Source organism: Pleurodeles waltl, chromosome 6, assembly GCF_031143425.1.
Source record: "Pleurodeles waltl isolate 20211129_DDA chromosome 6, aPleWal1.hap1.20221129, whole genome shotgun sequence".
Taxonomy (NCBI): Eukaryota; Metazoa; Chordata; class Amphibia; order Caudata; family Salamandridae; genus Pleurodeles; species Pleurodeles waltl.
In genome coordinates, this window is record NC_090445.1 from 83117804 (window position 1) to 83142900 (window position 25097).

General features: G+C 47.2%; 1 non-coding gene across 1 annotated transcript; it reads left to right on the plus strand.

Moving 5' to 3' along the window:
• The first annotated feature begins 22863 nt into the window (after positions 1–22863).
• Positions 22864–22937, plus strand: TRNAK-UUU (transfer RNA lysine (anticodon UUU)). Its single transcript has one exon. It is a non-coding gene; the product is annotated as a tRNA-Lys (tRNA).
• The last annotated feature ends 2160 nt before the right edge of the window (positions 22938–25097 follow it).

Here is a 25097-nt window from a genome sequence, read left to right on the forward strand (position 1 = left end):
ACTGGACATTTAAGTATGTGCCCAGAGACAGGTTGACAGGACAGATGCATGTATGTACCAGAGTGAGCTCCAGAGAGACTGATGGGGACATAAGACTGGGGTAGAGCGAGAGATGGAGAAAGAGAAAGGTGCCTGTGTCGAGTCAGCAGCAGAGAAAATGAAACAAAGAGGCCTCCTGGGATAACCACACACTACTTCCTCACAAAGAACACACAGAGGGTGTGTGAAATGATAAAAGCACAGCAGCCCAGCTAGCTCAGTCGGTAGAGCATGAGACTCTTAATCTCAGGGTCGTGGATTTGAGCCCCACGTTGGGCGCGATGCTTTTTAAAGGCTTCTCCATTTTCGGGTTTAACATTAACTCTCACCTTTTTCAGATATTTCGCTGAGGCTTAAAACTACACACACACACATCCTGCAGTTTGCCTCACGATTCCCACAGGACTCCACACAACGCAGCACTTCCCGCCCTGGGAGGCGCCGCTGGGAGCGGTCCTAGGCCGAGCCTTTCCTGCGCCCTTTCCTAGCCTGAGCCGCCCGTGCTTACAGCGAGCTCGGAGTCCGCTCCGGTCCGTCCTGTCCCCCCCCATCCTTTCAAAAAGAGGAGTTTAAAGTCTCATCCCCGCTGGTGTTATGATAAACGTAGGTATGAAAACTACTTTATGTCAGCAGCGGGATTTGAGAAAGGGACTGGGGAAGATATTGCTCTTGAATGTGGCACCTTACACCGCTCGGCCATTCCGGCAGCCTCCGGAACACAGCTCTGGAGGCTGACTGCCACCTCACGAAACAGGGAGAGTTCGCACTGTTCTCTACTGGACATTTAAGTATGTGCCCAGAGACAGGTTGAGAGGACAGATGCATGTATGTACCAGAGTGAGCTCCAGAGGGACTGATGGGGACATAAGACTGGGGTAGAGCGAGAGATGGAGAAAGAGAAAGGTGCCTGTGTCGAGTCAGCAGCAGAGAAAATTAAACAAAGGGGCCTCCTGTGATAACCACACACTACTTCCTCACAAAGAACACACAGAGGGTGTGTGAAATGACATAAGCACAGCAGCCCGGCTAGCTCAGTCGGTAGAGCATGAGACTCTTAATCTCAGGGTCGTAGGTTTGAGCCCCACGTTGCGCGTGATTCTTTTTAAAGGCTTCTCCATTTTCGGGTTTAACATTAACTCTCACCTTTTTCAGATATTTTGCTGAGGCTTAAAACTACACACTCACACATCCTGCAGTTTGCCTCACGATTCCCACAGGACTCCACACAACGTAGCACTTCCCGCCCTGTGAGGCGCCGCTGGGAGCAGCCCTAGGCTGAGCCTTTCCTGCGCCCTTTCCTAGCCTGAGCCGCCCGTGCTTACAGCGAGCTCGGAGTCCGCTACGGTCCGTCCTGTCCCCCCCCCATCCTTTCAAAAAGAGGAGTTTAAGGTCTCATCCCCGCTGGTGTTATGATTTGTTAGAGGGAAATCTGTTAACAAAATGAGACAGATCAATTTGACACAATAATATAGGTTTAATCGATTTTCAGCTGGGAACAACAGGCAGTCTCAACATAGAGGCCATGACTGAAGTTCAAAGTTCTGGTTCAAACACCAGTAGCATTTATACTGTAAAAACTACAAAAAACTGTGGTGAAGAGTTCACCATTGACGTAAGCAACTACAAGCAGTACAGATAAGATAATGAGGTGCCTCTGGAAAGAAGCACATGCACTTGTTGGCCTCATGGGTGGGTAAGTTACACTGACGTCATTCACCATATCTTTCTTTTTGCACAACAAGAGATTATATGTTGCGTGCTGCTCATGGTAGCCCTGCCTTTCAACTACTTATCTGACCCTTTACACAATTCCCCTTAACACAATATGAATGACTTGTGGTTTTTAGGACCCCTGTGCTAAGGAAGGATACACCCTTCTGTTCCACCCTGTTCATGCTGAGTGAACATTATGAAAGCAACAGTTGGTGCAGCTTTAAAGAAAAACTCTCATTCTAATGTGGCTGGGGCTTCTTGTGTGTTTCAGCACAGCTAACTTAACAATGCAGCATGTATATATGTTTCCTAACTAATAAGTGTTTGTTTGTCCTAAATATGACCTGTCTTTTCTATTGAACCCACAGTCTGTCTTTTTTAAACATGTCATGTATTAAGCCTTTCACTACTTACATTGGTTTACAACTATCTAGCCTAAAATGCTTGTATTGGGTTTTGGGAATTTATGTTTGTTTGTATGTGATGTATTACTATTCTTCCTACATCATTCCTCCCTCTAGTTGATTATTCAACTACGTTTCCTACCTTCCTATCTATTAATGAAATTAGGGGAATCATCCCATACCCACTACTCTGTCCCTACCAATTTAGCTGTCATCCTTTTGCAACATGCTATTATTACCTGTAAAATAAGACACATGAAAAGCAACAACACAATCAAAGGCAACAAGGCCTTGAACAACCCCGACATCCAGGATGGCACCCATTCGAACCAGCCCTCAAACCACCTATCAGCGGCACCCCCCTCATCGATCATTTTCTTTTGTAGATCGTGCAATGTCTGAATGGCCTGAGTTAATGTCCCATTGTCTGCATCATTGGCCGGCACATAAGTACAACAGGCCGATCCAATCTTCTTACACACCCCTCCTTCCATGGCCGTCATTAAATCAAGTACATATCTGTGTTGTATTATCATCAGCCTAAGGGCTCGAAGTTCTTCCTTGATAGCATTGAATCCATCTTCAGTTGCATTTATGGTCTTCATCAATTCAAAGCGCGTGATCTGCAGCCAGCGTGCAGTTGCCTTCGCCTGAATGAATGGTAGGATGCTACCAAAAAAGATTTGGGCATCATTAAATAGTCTGTGTTCCTGTGGAACATCTTTCCACACTTCAGTACCAAGAAACTCAGCAGCTCGTTTTGTCCGGTAATGGTGAAGCAAGGTTGTTGGACGGCTCATGGGATGGTCATGTAACTGAGAGATGTCCACACCTGGTATTACCAGGGAGGGGATGTGCAAAGTCACTAGGGAACAGAGGCCATTCCAGTTCGGGGGTAGTTGCATGTGGAGCCGGGCCCCACACATCCAGTAGTGATCCATAAGGCTGGAGGTGCCGCCCTGCATATCAGCGTTGTAGGTGGTGATGTTGCAGTTGAGGTTACTCCCCACCTTCACTGTCCCTTTCCCTCTGAAACAAAGAGAAAAATGTGTTAATTTCATTGCTATTGTAGGGTGTATGGTAGTCCCTGTCCATGTATATCTCTGTATGTTCGCATCCCATATTTCCTGACATTGACCTATTATCTTATTAAAGCTTAGTGGACCTTGTGTCTTGGTACCATTCCATAATGATATTGCTCTACATGTGAACTTGGCCTCGGTATGCCATTTATCATGGGCAAATACTGATCCTGTGATACTAAGAACTGGCCTGCCTGCGCAATCAGGGGGCAGTGGTTCAGCTAAATAGTTGCTACATTCAGATGATGGGTAAGACCTTCCAAAAATACCTCGACGTAATACCCATATTTCCCAATCTGGGTGTAACATTGTTTGCCCTGCTTCCTTCATTCTTGATATCTCTTCCATTATCTCTTGTTTTTCTGTCAGGACTTGTAGGACTTCTGGGGTGGTGTCAAATCTAGTTGTGTTAACTCGTGCAGTAGCAGGACTAACGTGAGTTGGCTGTAGCTGTGCTCTCATTCTGCATAAAAATAGGTGCAGGAGACAATGTGTAATGTTTGGGGATACCTCTTTAGGGAGATGCAAGTTATCTACTCCAGCAGCATGGGGGATGAGAGAGCATACATAACAACTGGTGTTGGATGTGGATGTGCCTATACTGTGCATGTGCTGATACCACACATTGTCAAACAAAGCAATATGGAGAGGGTGATGGTCAGTATCATTATCAACAGTTCTACGCATGCGTGTAGTAATTGATATAGGATCAAAAAAATTTAAATATCCAAGGGCTAAAAGCAGCAATATCAGTGCAACAAGGAGGAAAAACAAACATAAAATACATAACTGAAAAGAAGAATTGTCTAAGATTGAAGCTTTAGAGGGAGGCTTTACTCCGGTTGCTTCTCCTGTTCTCCCCCCTCTTTTTCCTGCTCGGTGTCCAAAGGGATGGATGGCATGGTTGGGGCCAGGCAGATATCCTGGAGGTGGTACCATGGTTTGTGGCCTTGGACTTTCACTGCTGTAGTTGTGCTGTCTGTCACTGGGAAGGGTCCATTGAATTTGCAGTCCTTCCACTTTCTGACAAAATTGCGAATATATACTAAAGTTCCCAAAGGTAATGGTGTTTGTTGATCCTTTTCAGGAGATGCGTTGGCGCGCTTCTTGGCTGCACGTGTAACCTGTTTAGAGAAGAACTTTGCAACTTTGGTTAGCTCAGACATGTATTCATTCATTTCAGTTTGTACAACCTCAGGTGCACTCTCAGTCTCCAATTTATGTCTAGTTGATGGCACAAATGTGCTCATTGTTCTACCTGTCACTATTTGATGTGGAGTTAAATGATGATCTGATCCTGGGGTATTTCTCAAAGCAAAGAGTGCCAAAGGGAGGCAGTATAGCCATTTCTTCTTCAATGTCACACATAGTTTACTTATTCTGTTCTTGAGGAGGCCATTAAGGCGCTCCATAATTCCATTGCTTTGCGGATGATAAGGTGAGGACAATTTATGTGTTATTCCTAACAAGGTGGTGAGGTGAGAAAAGATATTATTGACAAAATGGGTGCCATTGTCCGATCTGATCCCCTCAGGGACACCCCATTGCGGTATTACCTCACAAATCAAAAAATTTGCAGCAGATTTGGCATCACAGTGAACACAAGATTCTGCTTCAATCCACCTTGAGAATGGGCAGACTACAACTATCAGATAGCGATAATGATTGCATCTGTCAATCATATCAATGTTGTCAATGTGCAGTTCCTTAAAGGGACCTTGTGGGCGAGGTATTGTGGAAGCTATTACCTTAGATGTGGGATTTAGTGAATACTGCTGGCACACTGTGCAGGTGTGTATGTACATTGTAATCATCTCATGTAAGTTAGGGACAAACCAATCCTGACGTATTTGGAGGGACATATTGTCTCTAGCAGTATGTGAAGGAAGATGTAGCTGGTTTAGAGCTATAAGTAGCAATGCTTGGGGCATGACAGGCTTCCCTGTTGATATTTGTCTGTATATTAAATCTGTTCCTGTCTGTGTGCATCCTCTGGCTTCCCACAACTGTTTCTCATGTTCTGGTGCATTTTCTTGTATCTCTCTTATATGCAGGTGAGCTGTCTCTGTGTAATGTCTGGATGCATTCAAAGAGTCTGAAGATGTCAATGTTTCACTAGCTAACAAAACTGTGGTATGTGTATCACTAAGAGGGTGTGTTGCTGCATCTTTGGCTGCCCAATCTGCCAGGGCATTTTCACGGGACACAAAATCCTGAGCATTAGTGTGGGCTGCGCATTTCACTACTGCAACTGCGTGTGGCAGTGTTAAAGCTTGTATCAAGTCCTCTAAAAGGGGGCGGTGCATGACAGGGCTTCCATCAGACTTGAGAAATCCCCGTCTATTCCACCGCATAATGCTGGAATGCACTGTTGTAGTTACATAGGCTGAATCAGAGTATACTGTTATTGTTTCTCCTTCCCCTTGTTTGAGGGCTGCCACTAAAGCTACTAATTCAGCAGCCTGGGCTGAATATTGAGATGGCAAAGTTATCTGTTCAGTTATCTGCAGTGTGTCTGAAGAGTTGTGCTGCATCGCTCTGACCACTGCAGCACCTGTATGTCTTACCCCTGTGTCCTGATCTATTGTGGAAGATCCATCCACAAAATACACAACACTACCTGGAATGGGGTCTTCTGTTGCTTGGCTACACTCATCTGGAGTATATGTGGCACAATCATGGGCATCATCGTCAGTGTCTGAAATGGGGTGTGCAAAGAAGGTAGCAGGATTGACTGTGTGGCATTTAACCACCTTCAAGGATGGTAATGATAGTATTATCTCATAGCCTGATACTCTCTGTGTTGTTAGTGTTGTTTTAGCTTTCTGGATTATTGCAAACACAGCATGTTCAGCATACAGTGTCAAGGGTGCACCCATGACAATGGGAGCACTTTTCTCTACTGCAAAGGCTGCTGTGGCTAGTGATTGTTCACAAGGGTAATGACCTTTCATGACAGAATCAAGTAGGCCACTAAAATATGCAATTGGTTTGTGGCCTAAAGGATACTTTTGGGTGAGGACAGCCATCATCACCTGGCCATTACAGTGGCAAAAAAGAAAAAACTCTTTGGTATAGTCTGGTGTTCCTAACACTGGTGCATTTGTTATTTCTGTTTTTATCTTACTGAAAGTTTGTTTCATCTCCGTAGTCCATGTTATCCTGTCTTTCTGTGTTTTTGCCTGTTTGATAGATGCAAGTAGTGGGGATATTAAAGTACTGTAGTCAAAAACCCATTGTCTGACATAATTACATAAGCCTAGGAACTTCTGCATTCCTTTCACAGTCTCAGGTTCTGTCATCTGCTGAATGGATTCTGCTCTCCCTGGCATAACTCTACGGCCTGATGCTGATAGTAGTTGCCCCAAGTATTGAACTTCTTCCTGGCAGTACTGTAATTTGTCCCTGTCTACCTTGTAACCTCTTTGAGCAAGGGTGCACAACAGGGACACAGTGTCCTTCCTACACTGCTCTTCTGCTAGACTACAGATTAGTAGGTCATCAACATACTGCAAGACTGTGCTGTCACATTGAAAATTGGCGAGGTCATTCTTGACCGTTATGTTAAAGACACTAGGGGACTCACAGTACCCTTGAGGTAATCTGGAATACAGGTACTGTGAACCACGATAGGAAAATGCAGTCAAATAATGACTGTCTTGGTGCAGGGGAATGCTGAAAAATGCGTTCTTCAAGTCTATGACTGTAAAGTACCTAGCATCTTGGGGTATGTTGGTTAGGATGATGGAAGGATCAGGTACTACAGGGAATTCTGGTATCACTATGTCATTAAGGGGGCGCAGGTCTTGAATCATGCGCCACAAATTTCCCTTGGCCTTCTTAATAGGGTAAATTGGGGTGTTGCAGGGGGATACACCTGGGTATATGACTCCCTGCTCCACCAATGCCTGTATAACAGGTGCAATGCCCTCCTCTGCTTCTTTGGATAGAGGATATTGTCTCACTCTTGGCAGTATTGCTCCTTCCTTCAAAGTTATTCTGAATGGTACTGCTGTGCGGACGAGGCCTACATCATAAGGGCCTTTTGTCCATAAGTTAGAAGGTACCTGCGCAATGTCATTATCTTCGATAGGACTGGAGACATTTATTGGTATCACAGGCCTTGTCTCCAGTGTGGTGCGTAAAGGTACACTGTTTTGAAAAACAATCTCTGTCCTTCTAAAGTCATCAGCAAACAACTGGTCATCTGATATGTCGCCCACCTGCATGTTGGGATCACAAAAGATGACACATGCCCACATCACACCAGTGTGGTCACTTGCCATCAGGGTCCCATAGGTGGGGGACACTTCTAGATCCTCTATTTCCAGAATGAGGTTTTTGTCTAATGTTTCAAAACAGGGGCCCTGTCATCTAAAGAGGATGTTTTTGGGTAATTCAACTATTTTCCCTGTCAGTTCTGGTGTTTCTGCTATGATGGTGTACACTGCTCTAGTAAAGGCTAAAATGTCTACAGGTCTGGCTCTAACTTGGTTACCATCTGGGGGGTGTGTAACCATTGTCATGATGCGTGTACTAGATACTCCAGGTGTTGAACAGATCATAGTCCCATCCTCTTCAAAGTGAATAGTCATGTTTAATTTTGCCATGAGATCACGTCCTAGCAGATTAGCTGGTGCATTTGGGGAGAATAAGAAACATCCATCAACATACCTCCCCCCTATTTCCATCTCCACAGGTTTAGTGAATGGAACCCTCATCACAGCCCCGGAGAAGCCCTGTGTGTCCATTGATAAATTTGACAATGGCAGTCCCTTCTCACCGATACAGGACCTAGTGGCCCCAGTGTCGATGAGAAAGGTGTATTCCTTGTCATTTATGGCTACCATCACAGTGGGTTCCTCATCTGGCCTGTGGGTTACCGATAAGACTGGATACATGAGACTTCTCCTTGGGCACCTTCATTGGGCATATCCTCCCATGTAGTTTTGCTGAAATGGGTTCCCTCCCCTGACAGTTATCCCTCCTTGTAAGTTCTGGTGCTGCAAGGTGGGCTGCACTGTCTGCTGTGGCCCATACTGTATTTGGGGCACTGATTGCTGTAACTGTTGAGGCTGTATCTGTGGTTGAGGCTGCATTTGTATTTGGGGCTGTAAAGAAATGGCTCCCTGTTGCAGTTACCCCCCCACTTTTTGCCTGATACTGATGCTGACTTGACTGAGAAGTGTGCTGGGACCCTGCTAACCAGGCCCCAGCACCAGTGTTCTTTCACCTAAAATGTACCATTGTCTCCACAATTGGCACAACCCTGGCACCCAGGTAAGTCCCTTGTAACTGGTACCCCTGGTACCAAGGGCCCTGATGCCAGGGAAGGTCTCTAAGGGCTGCAGCATGTCTTATGCCACCCTAGGGACCCCTCACTCAGCACAGACACACTGCTTGCCAGCTTGTGTGTGCTGGTGGGGAGAAAATGACTAAGTCGACATGGCACTCCCCTCAGGGTGCCATGCCAACCTCCCACTGTTTGTGGCATAGGTAAGTCACCCCTCTAGTAGGCCTTACAGCCCTAAGACAGGGTGCACTATACCACAGGTGAGGGCATAGGTGCATGAGCACTATGCCCCTACTGTGTCTAAGCAAAACCTTAGACATTGTAAGTGCAGGGTAGCCATAAGAGTATATGGGCTGGGAGTCTGTCAAAAACGAACTCCACAGCTCCATAATGGCTACACTGAATACTGGAATGTTTGGTATCAAACTTCTCAGAATAATAAACTCACACTGATGCCAGTGTTGGATTTATTAAAAAATGCACACAGAGTGCATCTTAGAGATGCACCCTGTATTTTACCCAATTGTTCAGTGCAGGACTGACTGGTCTGTGCCAGCCTGCTGCTGAGACGAGTTTCTGACCTCATGCAGTGAGAGCCTTTGTGCTCTCTGAGGACAGAAACAAAGCCTGCTCTGGGTGGAGGTGCTTCACACCTCCCCCCTGCAGGAACTGTAACACCTAGCAGTGAGCTTCAAAGGCTCAAGCTTCGTGTTACAATGCCCCAGGGCACTCCAGCTAGTGGAGATGCCCGCCCCCTGGACCCAGCCCCCACTTTTGGCGGCAAGTCCAGGAGAAATAATGAGAAAAACAAGGAGGAGTCACTGGCCAGTCAGGACAGCCCCTAAGGTGTCCTGAGCTGAGGTGACTCTGACTTTTAGAAATCCTCCATCTTGCAGATGGAGGATTCCCCCAATAGGAATAGGGATGTGACCCCCTCCCCTTGGGAGGAGGCACAAAGAAGGTGTACCCACCCTCAGGGCTAGTAGCCATTGGCTACTAACCCCCCAGACCTAAACACGCCCTTAAATTTAGTATTTAAGGGCTTCCCTGAACCTAAGAATTTAGATTCCTGCAACTACAAGAAGAAGGACTGCAAAGCTGAAAACCCCTGCAGAGGAAGACCAGAAGACACCAACTGCCTTGGCCCCAGAACTCACCGGCCTGTCTCCTGCCTTCCAAAGAACCCTGCTCCAGCGACGCTTTCCAAGGGACCAGCGACCTCTGAATCCTCTGAGGACTGCCCCGCTTCGAAGAATACAAGAAACTCCAGAGGACAGCGGCACTGCTCCAAAAGAACTGCAACTTTGTTACAAGGAGCAGATTTAAAGACCCCTACAACTCCCCGCAAGAAGCGTGAGACTTGCAACACTGCACCCGGCGACCCCGACTCGACTGGTGGAGAACAACCAACTCAGGGAGGACCCTCCGGCGACTCTACGACTGTGAGTAACCAAAGTTGTCCCCCCTGAGCCCCCACAGCGACGCCTGCAGAGGGAAACACCAGGCTCCCCCTGACCGCGACTGTCTTAACTCCATTTCCCGACGGCTGGAAAAGACCCTGCGCCCGCAGCCCCCAGCGCCTAAAGAAACAGAACTTTTGTGCAGGAGTGACCCCCAGGAGGCCCTCTCCCTTGCCTAGGTGGTGGCTACCCCGAGGAGCCCCCCCCCTTGCCTGCCTGCACCGCTGAAGAGACCTCTTGGTCTCCCATTGAAAACCGAAGGAAACCCGACGCTTGTTCCCACACTGCACCCGGCCGCCCCCGCGCTGCTGAGGGTGGACTTTCTGTGCTAACTTGTGTCCCCCCCGGTGCCGTACAAAACCCCCCTGGTCTGCCCTCCGAAGACGCGGGTACTTACCTGCAGGCAGACTGGAACCGGGGCACCCCCTTCTCTCCATTGAAGCCTATGTGTTTTGGGCACCTCTTTGACCTTTGCACCTGACCGGCCCTGAGCTGCTGGTGTGATAACTTTGGGGTTGCTCTGAACCCCCAACGGTGGGCTACCTTGGACCAAAAACTGAAACCTGTAAGTGACTTACTTACCTGTTAAAACTAACAATAACTTACCTCCCCCAGGAACTGTGAAAATTGCACTGTGTCCACTTTTTAAACAGCTTATTGTGTTTTATGTGAAAAGTATACATACTAAAGTAATGATTCAAAGTTCCTAGAGTACTTACCTGCAATACCTTTCAAACAAGCTATTACATGTAAAATTTGAACCTGTGGTTCTTAAAATAAACTAAGAAAATATATTTTTCTATAACAAAACCTATTGGCTGGATTTGTCTCTGAGTGTGTGTACCTCATTTATTGTCTATGTGTATGTACAACAAATGCTTAACACTACTCCTTGGATAAGCCTACTGCTCGACCACACTACCACAAAATAGAGCATTAGTATTATCTCTTTTACCACTATTTTACCTCTAAGGGGAACCCTTGGACTCTGTGCATGCTATTCCTTACTTTGAAGTAGCACATACAGAGCCAACTTCCTACAGGGGCTGTGGGAGATATATCACTTGGGGACTCATGGCAGGTTGTGTTACAATACCACCAGGCGGTACCATTTGTTGGCCATAATTTGCCCTGGTCTGGTTGCTAAGTTCATCTTCCTTTTTAAACCTACAGTCTCTAATGAAATGTCCTGTCATTTTGCAATAGTGGCATGTCTGTCCCCTCTGGAATGTGTTTACTCTATTTCCCCCAAACCTTCCTCGCCCTCCTCTTCCATTATTCCTGTTATTGCTTCTCTGGGCATACTGGTAGGGTTGCATTGGGGTGCCTGAAGGGGGCATTCCCAGGGAAACTGCAGCTAACTGGGTGGTGGCAGTGGCAATTCCTTCCTCTGTTTTCTTGGCTAGTTTCTGCTGGACCAATTTAGCTGCTGCTTTCTCTATTTTATCTTTCTCGCTCTTTTCCTTTTCTTGTCTCTTCTTACAAAAATGTATTATGTGTGCTTGTATCTCTGTCCATGGTTTGGCCTCCAAGGCCACTATATTATCTAATTTATCCTGCACTTCAACTGGCAGACCCCTTTTCACTATATTGAAAAATAGTATTGCATTCTGTCCAGTGACATCCCAACTCTCCCCCACTTCCTGTGTCCATTTTTCCTTCATTCTGCTAAGGAATTGGGCTGGGCCATCATTTGGCTGCATTGTTTGTGCCATAAGGGACCCAATGTCTGGCCTGTCTGGATACATTTTCCTCAGTTGTTTCCAAACAATTCCCCTTACTCTATTAAAGGGTGCCCCATCACATTTTGGGTTAGTCAGTGTCACATCTTTTACTCCTGCCTTTGTGAACAGTGTGTCTGTCTCATCCCCTATAAGGGAACTTAGTAAACTCTTAATGTCCCCTATTGCAAGAGTAATCCCTGCAGTATGTTTTTCCAGAGCTGCTATCCATTTCCCAGCACCCTCAGCAAGTTGTGGCAACTGTTTTTTAAGATTTTCTTTGTCCATCTGGGGCCATGGTAAATATTGAGGCGCCCCTGGGCCCTTGAATATCAAGGGCAGTTGTGACAAGACTGTAGTCCTATTGCCAGTAGGGTGACGTGAGTCATACTTACAAGCATATCTCTGCCACACTCTTAAACGTTCAAAGGAACCCTCTCGTGGCCATGGTGTCATCTGTGATGCCAATCCTTCTGTCCAACCTGCTAGGTTGTCAGTAAAAGGGACAACATTATACCAACTATTTTCATACTGAGCTACTATTTCATTGGGTGTCAAATTATTGCCAGGACATACAGGGAATGCACGTGTCATGTCTTTTCTCAGTGTCATTTTTCCTGCCATATCAAATGTTCCCTTTCTCTCATATGGGCGTGCATGCGCCCCATCAAATACTAATCTCTGTAATTCTCTTGGCTTCTTTTGTAAAGTCTGTCCTGTCTTACTGTTTTCGTCTCCCTCAAAGGCATATTGTGACTGTTCCTTGTTATGATCCTCAAGAAGGGACATTCTTTTAACATGTTCAGTGACGTCATCTAATGCCCCCTCTGATCCTTTGTAGGATTTTTCTAAACCCATATCTTCTTCATCTAAGCTGCTATGTGTGGAGACTGTGTCATCTAGTCCTTCTTGTTCAATTATTTGTGGGCTAATGTGGGCTCTTGACTGCCTCAGGGGCCCTTCCCCCTTTTCCCAAGCCGCTCTTTTGTCTACCCATCCATCTTCCTGCTCTGTGAACCACTTGCCTACACTATTCTCTTCTGCTCCTGAGTGCATGAACCTCCAGCACCCTGTGGGAGGACTTTCTGGTGTGAAAGCTAACCTTGTTGTCTCATTTTTAATATTGGCACTCAGTTTTTTCAAAACACCTTCCTTTTTTCTAGCCCCCTCCATTCTCTGTACCCCTCTTGATCCCTCATTAGGTATACCTTCATTCTTTCTAGTGGGGGACATCTCGTCCTCTAACTGAAGTGTAAATGTAGCATCTACTGTCCCTATGTATTTAGTACTGTCCCCACCTGACATTTCCTGTGGTGTACTGGCCATTTGAGGACATGGAGATGGGTGAACATATTCTCTATGTTTAGAAAAAGATTCTAATGGTGGGCTATACTCTGGGTCTGTATATCCCACAGCAGGGGGATGTGAAGAGATAGGTAATGAGTGTGGGGCACCAGGTTGCAATGTATACATGCCCTGTACCTTTGCACTGCCTAACCTTAATGGCACATCTTGATAGGGGGGTGGAGGAGCCGAAGGGAGGGTTTGAGGCTTTGTATTTGACTCATTCATATTTGTTTCACAAAAGACCCTCCATTGGTCTAGTGTGATCTTCCTTTTCTCTAGTTTATTTCCCTTGTATTTACTCTGTAGGAAGGTGCCCATGTGTTCTATTATTGTATTATCAAGTGTGCCCTCTTTGGGCCATGCATGTGCAAGTTTTAATGTTGTTTTGTGCCATTCCTTACAGTATTTTCCTATCCTGTCCCTGTCTCCTGAGAACACTTTAACCATGTATTCTAAAGGAGACCCCATGTCTGTTTAGTGAACTTAATCTTTTGTACCATATGTTTTTCACTCTAAATGGACTTCTATTTACTTCCTAGGGTATTTCCAGACTTCACATAAACTATTATTAGGCTATGAAGGTGAACATTAGATATACATATATATATATATACATACATATATCCCTAATCTCTTTAACAACTTTGTTCATTTACATATATATTGGGTAGGTGCATTAATGTGTGGCCTAAGTGGTTTGTTTGCCTGACACAACAAACAATAATGTTATTGTGATATATGCATTTTTATAAATTATTCATATCCTAAATTCCATACTGGGAGGTCCCTAATAAATGCATACAGTAGGAGGTCTAATACTAAATATGAGTCTGTTATTATTGCAGGGAATTCATGTGACTGTTGCCCATGGTTCCACTGAAAAATTGCAGTAACTTCAATATATTCACTTTCCTGCCACAAGGTGGCACCAGTGTCACACATGAAAACAAATTTAAAACTTTACTCTTGGAAAGACAACTGCAACAGGTTTTGTAGATTTCAAAATAAACTCTTTTATTCTAATTATGCGAAAATCCGGTTCACATTTATCTGAAAGGTAGTTAAATATATTTGTATGTATAGTAGCTGATAATTCTCCTTCTATTTGTATATCTTCAATATATGTGTGTATGTCCCAGTCTATACTATTTGATATTTCATCTAGCCTCCAATATTGAGGCTCTATAGTTTCATAATGGGAATAATAGTTAGTAGTGTCAATATTTGTCATGGGGTTCCTGAGGCTACTACACTACGTTTAACTTGGAGGATAATGTCCTTGTATTAGTTCTTTGAATATTGTTTTTATAATTGTCTAACAAGCATTTCTTTTATGTCAATGTAGATTGTTTTTAAGGCCTAGGGGTGATATACTATAAACACTTAGACATTCCTAAACTTCTGACTTAAAAAATGATTCTATGTTATTGATATTGCTGATCTACTAAGGTCAGTTCTGTTGCAGAGGGCGACAGCCTGAATGTTATAAAAATGAATAATTAATTCAGGGATGTGGAATTAATTAGTTGACTTTTTTGGGACAGTACTTCACTTTTGAGTATACTGTTATGACTTAACCTTCATAAGAATAGGAGGTCAGATACTTATTCCTAAATTATACACTAAATAACAAACTTATATATTGACATTATTATGTGGCCACATTTCTGTCTATACATGCATATACATACACCATAAATTTTAATATACATACACAGTCATTCTTAATTTCATACTAGGGCAAACAAAATACTACTGGTCACTTCCCTCTGGATTCATAGAGGGGACAACTTTTCACTATTTTCAACAACAACAAAAAATGGTGACTTCCAGATTCAATATCTGGGTTAGGTTGACATGAGTGTTCTTTAAAACATACACTGATTGCTCAGCCCCCAAGCCCAACACTACTCCTGACCACTTTTGACTTACTTAGTCAAGCTCCCTGTATCTTCCGGATTTACCACCGGGATCCCTTAATATTATCTCAATTCATACACAATCTTGCATGCAAACACAAAAATTACATACATTACAGTGTCAAAATTGTAACTGTCTTTATAAAATAAAAGGAACAGACCTCGTACTTTGTCCACTTCACTACCTTCCACTGAGACCCATCTGTCCCCACGAAATCAGAGATTTTTAAATAAATGTTGGCATCTCTCTTACGTCTTTAAAAAGTGCGCAAATCACCTCGTGGAGACAGGCTGGGCCCCCAGTCCAGCAGTTGGTGAGATCAAAGTAGTGCTCCTGGCTTAGCTGGCCAATATGTTAGAGGGAAATCTGTTAACAAAATGAGACAGATCAATTTGACACAATAATATAGGTTTAATCGATTTTCAGCTGGGAACAACAGGCAGTCTCAACATAGAGGCCATGACTGAAGTTCAAAGTTCTGGTTCAAACACCAGTAGCATTTATACTGTAAAAACTACAAAAAACTGTGGTGAAGAGTTCACCATTGACGTAAGCAACTACAAGCAGTACAGATAAGATAATGAGGTGCCTTTGGAAAGAAGCACATGCACTTGTTGGCCTCATGGGTGGGTAAGTTACACTGACGTCATTCACCATATCTATCTTTCTGCACAACAAGAGATTATATGTTGCGTGCTGCTCATGGTAGCCCTGCCTTGCAACTACTTATCTGACCCTTTACACAATTCCCCTTAACACGATATGAATGACTTGTGGTTTTTAGGACCCCTGTGCTAAGGAAGGATACACCCTTCTGTTCCACCCTGTTCATGCTGAGTGAACATTATGAAAGCAACAGTTGGTGCAGCTTTAAAGAAAAAAAATCATTCTAATGTGGCTGGGGCCTCTTGTGTGTTTCAGCACAGCTAACTTAACAATGCAGCATGTATATATGTTTCCTAACTAATAAGTGTTTGTTTGTCCTAAATATGACCTGTCTTTTCTATTGAACCCACAGTCTGTCTTTTTTAAACATGTCATGTATTAAGCCTTTCACTACTTACATTGGTTTACAACTATCTAGCCTAAAATGCTTGTATTGGGTTTTGGGAATTTATGTTTGTTTGTATGTGATGTATTCCTATTCTTCCTACATCAGATTAAAGTAGGTATGAAAACTACTTTATGTCGGCAGCGGTATTTGATCACTGGACTGGGGAAGATACTGCTCTTGAATGTGGCGCCTTACACCTCTCGGCCATTCCGGCAGCCTCAGGAACACAGCTCTGGAGGGTGACTGCCACCTCGCGAAACAAGGAGCGTTCACACTGTTCTCTACTGGACATTTAAGTATGTGCCCAGAGAGAGGTTGAGAGGACAGATGCATGTGCCTGTGTCGAGTCAGCAGCAGAGAAAATGAAACAAAGGGGCCTCCTGGGATAACCACACACTACTTCCTCACAAAGAACACACAGAGGGTGTGCGAAATGACATAGGCACAGCAGCCTGGGTAGCTCAGTCGGTAGAGCATGAGACTCTTAATCTCAGTGTCGTGGGTTTGAGCCACACGTTGGGCGTGACGCTTTTTAAAGGCTTCTCCATTTTCGGGTTTAACATTAACTCTCACCTTTTTCAGATATTTCGCTGAGGCTTAAAACTACACACACACACATCCTGCAGTTTGCCTCACGATTCCCACAGGACTCCACACAATGCAGCACTTCCCGCCCTGGGAGGCACCGCTGGGAGCGGTCCTAGGCCTAGCCTTTCCTGCGCCCTTTCCTAGCCTGAGCCGCCCGTGCTTACAGCAAGCTCGGAGTCCGCTCTGGTCCGTCCTGTTCCCTCCCATCCTTTCAAAAAGAGGAGTTTAAGGTTGCACCCCTGCTGGTGTTATGATTAAAGTAGGTATGAAAACTACTTTATGTCGGCAGCGGGATTTGATCACGGGACGGGGGAAGATAGTACTCTTGAATGTGGTGCCTTACACTGCTCGGCCATTCCGGCAGGCTCCAAAACATGGCTCTGGAGGCTGACTGCCACCTCGCGAAACAGGGAGAGTTCACACTGTTCTCTACTGGACATTTAAGTATGTGCCCAGAGACAGGCTGAGAGGACAGATGGATGTATGTACCAGAGTGAGCTCCAGAGAGACTGATGGGGACATAAGACTGGGGTAGAGCGAGAGATGGAGAAAGAGAAAGGTGCCTGTGTCGAGTCAGCAGCAGAGAAAATGAAACAAAGCGGCCTCCTAGGATAACCACACACTACTTCCTCACAAAGAACACACAGAGGGTGTGTGAAATGACATAGGCACAGCAGCCCGGCTAGCTCAGTCAGTAGAGCATGAGACTCTTAATCTCAAGGTAGTGGGTTCAAGCCCCACGTTGGGCGTGATGCTTTTTAAAGGCTTCTACATTTTCAGGTTTAACATTAACTCTCACCTTTTTCAGATATTTTGCTGAGGCTTAAAACTACACACACACACACATCCTGCAGTTTGCCTTACGATTCCCACAGGACTCCACACAACGCAACACTTCCCGCCTTGGGAGGCGCCGCTGGAAGCGGTCCTAGGCCGAGCCTTTCCTGCGCCCTTTCCTAGCCTGAGCCGCCCGTGCTTACAGCGAGCTCGGAGTCCGCTCCGGTCCGTCCTGTCCCCCCCCCATCCTTTCAAAAAGAGGAGTTTAAAGTCTCATCCCCGCTGGTGTTATGATTAAAGTAGGTATGAAAACTACTTTATGTCAGCAGCGGGATTTGACCACGGGACTGGGGAAGATATTGCTCTTGAATGTGGCACCTTACACGGCTCGGCCATTCCGGCAGCCTCCGGATCACGGCTCTGGAGGCTGACTGCCACCTCGCGACACAGGGAGAGTTCACACGGTTCCTACTGGACATTTAAGTATGTGCCCAGAGACAGGTTGAGAGGACAGATGCATGTATGTACCACAGTGAGCTCCAGGGAGACTGATGGGGACATAAGACTGGGGTAGAGCGAGAGATGGAGAAAGAGAAAGGTCCCTGTGTCGAGTCAGCAGCAGAGAAAATGAAACAAAGGGGCCTCCTGGGATAACCACACTCTACTTCCTCACAAAGAACACACAGAGGGCTTGTGAAAAGATATAGGCATAACAGCCCGGCTAGCTCAGTCGGTAGCGCATGAGACTCTTAATCTCAGGGTCGTGGGTTCGAGTCCCACGTTGGGGTGATGCTTTTTAAAGGCTTCTCCATTTTCGGGTTTAACATTAACTCTCACCTTTTTCAGATATTTCGCTGAGGCTTAAAACTACACACACACACACATCATGCAGTTTGCCTCACGATTCCCTCAGGACTCCACACGACGCAGCACTTCCCGCCCTGGGAGGCGCCGCTGGGAGTGGTCCTAGGCCAAGCCTTTCCTGCACCCTTTCCTAGCCTGCTTACAGCGAGCTCGGAGTCCGCTCCGGTCCGTCCTGTCCCCCCCATCCTTTCAAAAAGACGAGTTTAAGGTCTCATCCCCGCTGGTGTTATGATTAAAGTAGGTATGAAAACTACTTTATGTGAGCAGCGGGATTTGACCACGGGACTGGGGAAGATACTGCTCTTGAATGTGGCGCCTTACACTGCTCGGCCATTCCGGCAGCCTCCGGATACGCCTCTGGAGGCTGACTGCCACCTCGCGAAACAGGGAGAGTTCACACTGTTCTCTACTGGACATTTAAGTATGTGCCCAGAGACAGGTTGAGAGGACACATGCATGTATGTACCAGAGTGAGCTCCAGAGAGACTGAAGGGGACATAAGACTGGGGTACAGCGAGAGATGGAGAAAGAGAAAGGTGCCTGTGTTGAGTCAGCAGCAGAGAAAATGAAACAAAGGGGCCTCCTGGGATAACCACACACTACTTCCTTACAAAGAACACACAGAGGGTGTGTGAAATTACATAGGCACAGCAGCCTGGCTACCTCAGTCGGTAGAGCATGAGACTCTTAATCTCAGGGTCGTGGGTTCGAGCCCCACGTTGGGTGTGATGCTTTTTAAAGGCTTCTCCATTTTCGGGTTTAACATTAACTCTCACCTTTTTCAGATATTTTGCTGAGGCTTAAAACTACACACACACACACATCCTGCAGTTTGCCTCACGATTCCCACAGGACTCCACACAACGCAACACTTCCCGCCCTGGGAGGCGCTGCTGGGAACGTTCCTATGGCGAGCCTTTCCTGCGCCCTTTCCTAGCCTGAGCCGCCCGTGCTTACAGCGAGCTCAGAGTCCGCTCCGGTCCGTCCTGTTCCCCCCATCCTTTCAAAAAGAGGAGTTTAAAGTCTCATCCCCGCTGGTGTTATGATTAAAGTAGGTATGAAAACTACTTTATGTCAGCAGCGGGATTTGATTACGGGACTGGGAAAGATACTGCTCTTGAATGTGGCGCCTTACACTGCTCGGCCATTCCGGCAGTCTGCGGAACACGGCTCTGGAGGCTGACTGCCGCCTCGCGACACAGGGAGAGTTCACACTGTTCTCTATTGGACATTTAAGTATGTGCCCAGAGACAGGTTGAGAGGACAGATGCATGTATGCACCACAGTGAGCTCCAGAGAGACTGATGGGGACATAAGACTGGGGTAGAGCGAGAGATGGAGAAAGAGAAAGGTCCCTGTGTCGAGTCAGCAGCAGAGAAAATGAAACAAAGGGGCCTCCTGGGATAACCACACTCTACTTCCTCACAAAGAACACACAGAGGGTGTGTGAAATAACATAGGTATAGCAGCCCGGCTAGCTCAGTCGGTAGCGCATGAGACTCTTAATCTCATGGTTGTGGGTTCGAGCCCCACGTTGGGGGTGATGCTTTTTAAAGGCTTCTCCATTTTCAGGTTTAGCATTAACTCTCACGTTTTTCAGATATTTCGCTGAGGCTTAAAACTACACACACACACACATCATGCAGTTTGCCTCACGATTCCCACAGGACTCCACACAACGCAGCACTTCCCGCCCTGGGAGGCGCCGCTGGGAGCGGTCCTAGGCGAAGCCTTTCCTGCGCCCTTTCCTAGCCTGCTTACAGCAAGCTCGGAGTCCGCTCCGGTCCGTCCTGTCCCCCCCATCCTTTCAAAAAGAGGAGTTTAAGGTCTCATCCCCGCTGGTGTTATGATTAAAGTAGGTATGAAAACTACTTTATGTGAGCAGCGGGATTTGACCACGGGACTGGGGAAGATACTGCTCTTGAATGTGGCACCTTACACCGCTCGGCCATTCCGGCAGCCTCCGGATACGGCTCTGGAGGCTGACTGCCACCTCGCGAAACAGGGAGAGTTCACACTGTTCTCTACTCGCTCAGAAGTGTTTTCCCGCCGAAAGACCGCCAACAAGCCTTGCTAGCTGCAAATCGTGCGGTAAGCGTTTTTTGCATTACCGGTCCCAAGGGACCGGTAATGCAGCTTTTTGGTGCCTGCGGTTGCAGGGGGAAGATTCCGTCGACCCACTGGAGATTTCTTCGGAGCTTCTAGTGCAGAGAGGAGGCAGACTACCCCCACAGCATGCACCACCAGGAAAACAGTCGAGAAGGCGGCAGGATCAGCGTTACAGAGTTGCAGTAGTCGTCTTTGCTACTATGTTGCAGTTTTGCAGGCTTCCAGCGCGGTCAGCAGTCGATTCCTTGGCAGAAAGTGAAGAGAGAGATGCAGAGGAACTCTGATGAGCTCATGCATTCGTTATCTAAGGAAATCCCCAAAGCAGAGACCCTAAATAGCCAGAAAAGAGGGTTTTGCTACCTAGGAGAGAGGATAGGCTAGCAACACCTGAAGGAGCCTATCAGAAGGAGTCTCTGACGTCACCTGGTGGCACTGGCCACTCAGAGCAGTCCAGTGTGCCAGCAGCACCTCTGTTTCCAAGATGGCAGAGGTCTGGAGCACCCCGGAGGAGCTCTGGACACCTCCCAGGGGAGGTGCAGGTCAGGGGAGTTGTCACTCCCCTTTCCTTTGTCCAGTTTCGCGCCAGAGCAGGGCTAAGGGGTCCCCTGAACCGGTGTAGACTGGCTTATGCAGAATTGGGCACATCTGTGCCCATGAAAGCATTTCCAGAGGCTGGGGGAGGCTACTCCTCCCCTGCCTTCACACCATTTTCCAAAGGGAGAGGGTGTAACACCCTCTCTCAGAGGAAGTCCTTTGTTCTGCCATCCTGGGAGAAGCCTGGCTTGACCCCAGGGGGGTAGAAACCTGTCTGAGGGGTTGGCAGCAGCAGCAGCTGCAGTGAAACCCCAGAAAAAGCAGTTTGGCAGTACCAGGGTCTGCGCTACAGACCACTGGGATCATGGGATTGTGCCAACTATGCCAGGATGGCATAGAGGGGGCAATTCCATGATCATAGACATGTTACATGGCCATATTCGGAGTTACCATTGTGAAGCTACATATAGGTAGTGACCTATACATAGTGCACGCGTGTAATGGTGTCCCCGCACTCACAAAGTCTGGGGAATTGGCCCTGAACAATGTGGGGGCACCTTGGCTAGTGCCAGGGTGCCCTCACACTAAGTAACTTTGCACCTAACCTTTACCATGTAAAGGTTAGACATATAGGTGACTTATAAGTTACTTAAGTGCAGTGTAAAATGGCTGTGAAATCACGTGGACGTTATTTCACTCAGGCTGCAGTGGCAGGCCTGAGTAAGAATTGCCAGAGCACCCTATGGGTGGCAAAAGAAATGCTGCAGCCCATAGGGATCTCCTGGAACCCCAATACCCTGGGTACCTCAGTACCATATACTAGGGAATTATAAGGGTGTTCCAGTAAGCCAATGTAAATTGGTAAAATTGGTCACTAGCCTGTTAGTGACAATTTGTAAAGAAATGAGAGAGCATAACCACTGAGGTTCTGGTTAGCAGAGCCTCAGTGAGACAGTTAGGCACCACACAGGGAACACATACATATAGGCCACAACCTTATGAGCAGTGGGGTCCTGACTAGCAGGGTCCCAGTGACACATAACAAACATACTGAAAACATAGGGTTTTCACTATGAGCACTGGGCCCTGGCTAACAGGATCCCAGTGAGACAGTGAAAACACCCTGACATACACTCACAAACAGGCCAAAAGTGGGGGTAACAAGGCTAGAAAGAGGCTACTTTCTCACACAGTGGGTTCGAGCCCCACGTTGGGCGTGATGCTTTTTAAAGGCTTCTCCATTTTCGGGTTTAACATTAACTCTCACCTTTTTCAGATATTTCGCTGAGGCTTAAAACTACACACACACACATCCTGCAGTTTGCCTCACGATTCCCACAGGACTCCACACAACGCAGCACTTCCCGCCCTGGGAGGCGCCGCTGGGAGCGGTCCTAGGCCGAGCCTTTCCTGAGCCCTTTCCTAGCCTGAGCCGCCTGTGCTTACAGCGAGCTCGGAGTCTGCTCCGGTCCGTCCTGTCCGCCCCCCATCCTTTCAAAAAGAGGACTTTAAGGTCTCATCCCGCTGGTGTTATGATTAAAATAGGTATGAAAACTACTTTATGTCAGCAGCGGAATTTGACCACGGGACTGGGGAAGATACTGCTCTTGAATGTGGCGCCTTACACCGCTCGGCCATTCCGGCAGCCTCCAGAACACGGCTCTGGAGGCTGACTGCCACCTCGCGAAACAGCGAGAGTTCACACTGTTCTCTACTGGACATTTAAGTATGTGCCCAGAGACAGGTTGAGAGGACAGATGCATGTATGTACCAGAGTGAGCTCCAGAGAGACTGATGGGGACATAAGACTGAGGTAGAGCGAGAGATGGAGAAAGAGAAAGGTGCCTGTGTCGAGTCAGCCGTAGAGAAAATGAAACAAAGGGGCCTCCTGGGATAACCACACACTACTTCCTCACAAAGAACACACAGAGGTTGTGTGAAATGTCATAGGCACAGCAGCCCGACTAGCTCAGTCGGTAGAGCGTTGAGACTTTTAATCTCAGGGTCGTGGGTTCGAGCCCCACGTTGGGTGTGATGCTTTTTAAAGGCTTCTCCATTTTCGGGTTTAACATTAACTCTCACCTTTTTCAGATATTTCGCTGAGGCTTAAAACTACACACACACACACATCCTGCAGTTTGCCTCACGATTCCCACAGGACTCCACACAACGCAGCACTTCCCGCCCTGATAGGCGCCGCTTGGAGCGGTCCTAGGCCGAACCTTTCCTGCGCCCTTTCCTAGCCTGAGCCGCCCGTGCTTACAGCGAGGTCGGAGTCCGCTCCGGTCCGTCCTGTCCACCCCCATCCTTTCAAAAAGAGGAGTTTAAGGTCTCATCCCCGCTGGTGTTATGATTAAAGTAGGTATGAAAACTACTTTATGTCACTAGCGGGATTTGGCCACGGGACTGGGGAAGATACTGCTCTTGAATGTGGCACCTTACACCGCTCGGCCATTCTGGCAGCCTCCGGAACACGGCTCTGGAGGCTGACTGCCACCTCGCGAAACAGGGAGAGTTCACACTGTTCTCTACTGGACATTTAAGCATGTGCCCAGAGACAGGTTGAGAGGACAGATGCATGTATGTACCAGAGTGAGCTCCAGAAAGACTGATGGGCACATAAGACTGGGGTAGAGCGAGAGATGGAGAAAGAGAAAGGTGCCTGTGTCGAGTCAGCAGCAGAGAAAATGAAACAAAGGGGCCTCCTGGGATAACCACACACTACTGCCTCACAAAGAACACACAGAGGGTGTGTGAAATAAGATAGGCACAGCAGTCCGGCTAGCTCAGTCGGTAGCGCATGAGACTCTTAATCTCAGGGTCGTGGGTTCGAGCCCCAGGTTGGGCGTGATGCTTTTTAAAGGCTTCTCCATTTTCGTGTTTAACATTAACTCTCACCATTTTCAGATATTTCTCCGAGGCTTAAAACTACACACACACACACATCCTGCAGTTTGCCTCACGATTCCCACAGGACTCCACACAACGCAGTACTTCCCGCCCTGGGAGGCGCCGCTGGGAGCGGTCCTAGGCCGAGCCTTTCCTGCGCCCTTTCCTAGCCTGCGCCGCCCGTGCTTACAGCGAGCTCGGAGTCCGCTCCGGTCCGTCCTGTTCCCCCCCCCCCATCCTTTCAAAAAGAGGAGTTTAAGGTCTCATCCCCGCTGGTGTTATGATTAAAGTAGGTATGAAAACTACTTTATGTCAGCAGCGGAATTCGACCACGGGACTGGGGAAGATACTGCTCTTGAATGTGGCACCTTACACCGCTCGGCCATTCCGGCAGCCTCCAGAACACGGCTCTGGAGGCTGACTGCCACCTCACGAAACAGGGAGAGTTCACACTGTTCTCTACTGGACATTTAAGTATGTGCCCAGAGACAGGTTGAGAGGACAGATGCATGTATGTACCAGAGTGAGCTCCAGAGAGACTGATGGGGACATAAGACTGGGGTAGAGCGAGAGATGGAGAAAGAGAAAGGTGCCTGTGTCGAGTCAGCAGCAGAGAAAATGAAACAAAGGGGCCTCCTGGGTTAACCACACACTACTTCCTCACAAAGGACACACAGAGGGTGTGTGAAATGACATAGGCACAGCAGCCTGGCTAGCTAAGTTGGTAGAGCATGAGACTCTTAATCTCAGGGTCGTGGGTTCGAGCCCCACGTTGGATGTGATGCTTTTTAAAGGCTTATCCATTTTCGGGTTTAACATTAACTCTCACCTTTTTCAGATATTTCGCTGAGGCTTAAAACTACACACACACACATCCTGCAGTTTGCCTCACGATTCCCACAGGACTCCACACAACGCAGCACTTCCCGCCCTGGGAGGCGCCGCTGGGAGTGGTCCTAGGCCGAGCCTTTCCTGCGCCCTTTCCTAGCCTGAGCCGCCCGTGCTTACAGCGAGCTCGGAGTCCGCTCCGGTCCGTCCTGTCCCCCCCATCCTTTCAAAAATACGAGTTTAAGGTCTCATCCCTGCTGATGTTATGATTAAAGTAGGTATGAAAACTACTTTATGTCAGCAGCAGGATTTGATCACAGGACTGGGGAAGATACTGCTCTTGAATGTGGCGCCCTACACCGCTCGGCCATTCCGGCAGCCTCCGGATATGTCTCTGGAGGCTGACTGCCACCTCGCGAAACAGGGAGAGTTCACACTGTTCTCTACTGGACATTTAAGTATGTGCCCAGAGACA